General features: G+C 38.3%; 1 long non-coding RNA gene across 1 annotated transcript; it reads right to left on the bottom strand.

Annotated features, from left to right (window-relative positions):
- Positions 1–727: 727 nt before the first annotated feature.
- On the bottom strand, positions 728–1886 carry LOC110390627. The gene is made up of 2 exons (XR_002433792.1): positions 1806–1886; positions 728–1710 (listed from the first exon to the last, which is right to left on the bottom strand). It is a non-coding gene; the product is annotated as an uncharacterized LOC110390627 (long non-coding RNA).
- Between the last annotated feature and the right edge of the window lie 59 nt (positions 1887–1945).

The raw sequence follows: 1945 nt of genomic DNA, 5'->3' as shown, positions 1-1945 counted from the left end.
TAATTTCCTTCTGTTTTGCTACTTTGACATTTGAGGGCGTAGGGAAAGATAACTGTTTTTATTTTCACTTTTTTTCTTGTTTTTCTTGGTCTTTTTCTACTTGTGGTGCTATTGGCTAGGTAATTTATGGCCTAATAGCAGAGTCCTGGACAACTGTGGTGGTTGCTAGAGGCTTGGCAACTGGATCTAAGAAGTGTTTTAAAGATGTTTTATTTGAAATTACTCTTCTGTACTTCTCCAGATAAAATCTGAAATCCTGCTGCCATAGAAATTTATTTTGAAATGGTAAGAGCTGCAGAGGAGAAGAGAGAGAGTGTTTTTATAAAGACACCTAAAAAACAAAGCTGCTGAGAAGCTGAAGCCTGCTGGGGAAATAAATGGGCCACTTGCACACTCATGCATTTGAACAAGAGATGGTGTTTTCAAAGACTGTGATGAGCATTTGAGTAATACTTATATGGCCACAGATAAGATTTGTGCTTGTACAACCTAAAGCAGTAGTCAAAAGATGTCTTCTACCCTGGTTCTCCTGTTGTCCTGAGACCTGCTGCAATGTAACATCCTGTACTGGTCTCTGGCTATATGCTGGTACCCCTGTGTATGTTAGTGCATCTTACTCTGTAGGTCTCAGTGGCCTTGTGGCTTCTGCATCACTATACTTTTGGGAAAGGGCAGTAGTGGCTTTAATGAAGGGATCTTTAGAAATGAAATGTTTTTTCTTGGTTGGTTTGTTTGGAAGGGATCAAGGAGAGGAAAAAAAATATGAAATAGTAACAGCCAAGACTGTTTTTGTTTCATGGGATTTTGTAGTTTAATAAAATGGATGAGATTTCTAGGAAGCTCTAGAGACAATCCTGATAGCTTTTTATTTCTTTTCTGCTTAGTTCTTCTTTCAAATGGCAGCTCCCTGGTGCTCTTCCTTATTTCTTTTTGCTTTAGGATGGATCCTCACTGAAGCTCCCATTCAGGTCTTCAGGTGATTTTTGCTTCTGTTTCTTCAGAATTTACAAATCAAAATTGTTTTTTTCTTTCCCACCTGGTTTCATTATTGACTTTCTATCTCTCTGCTTTTATACTAAGAAAGCGCATATGGTGCTAGCAACAAGCTATGTGAACTGATAATGACCTCTCTGTAGTGGCATTTCATCCAGCTCCTTGTGCCCCATTACCTATTCTCTTTTTATAAAGCAACTGTTTCAGCTCTGCATTTCATAATGATATTCTCTTTCTGGAAGTACCAGTTAACCTTCTTTGTTGACCACCAGATCACATCTTCCCCTTTATAGGATTCAATTCAAACACCTTGTTGGTCTCTGCTTCATTCCTCTTTCCAGGTGTTCTGTCACCTCTGTACTGAGATTTTAGCAATCATCCATATTACACAAATTCCTACCCCCACCCCCATTTCAAACATCTTCTCCTGACACAATTTTTCTTTTTTCCACGTTCATCATTCTTTTCCCACTTTTGAAGTGCCTGGCCCCATCTGAAGAACTTGGTGTGATTTTTCTCCTCCAGCATCCAGAGAACACCTTTACCCAAATTTTGAGCTGGGCCCCTAGTCAAAAAATTATGAGAAACTTTTTCATCATTTTCTTGAACCCTCCAGAAACTGGTTTGCAGATTCCCACAAATAAGGAGCTTCTTTCAATTTGTAAACCATAAGTATCTGCACAGTCTTCTTTAATGTATCTTCCTTTCTTTTTCTGTCTGGAGAAAATCTGGGTCATTTTTGTGAGGCCTTTATTTTGTTCATATAGTTCTTTTGTTTTATTGGAAATTTTGGTAGACATCGTGCTACTTACTAATACTCCTTTTTGCATCCTCACTTGGAGTCTCCTTAGTTTTGACCAGAATGTTACCACAGCTTCACCAGAACATGACTGTCCTCTGCATAGAATAGAAAAGCAGGTTTTGAGTTAAAAAATAAATAAAAAAGTCCACT

This window comes from Numida meleagris, unplaced genomic scaffold (assembly GCF_002078875.1).
Source record: "Numida meleagris isolate 19003 breed g44 Domestic line unplaced genomic scaffold, NumMel1.0 unplaced_Scaffold1606, whole genome shotgun sequence".
In the NCBI taxonomy this organism is placed as follows: domain Eukaryota; kingdom Metazoa; phylum Chordata; class Aves; order Galliformes; family Numididae; genus Numida; species Numida meleagris.
This window is presented reverse-complemented; position numbering and strand designations above follow the sequence as displayed.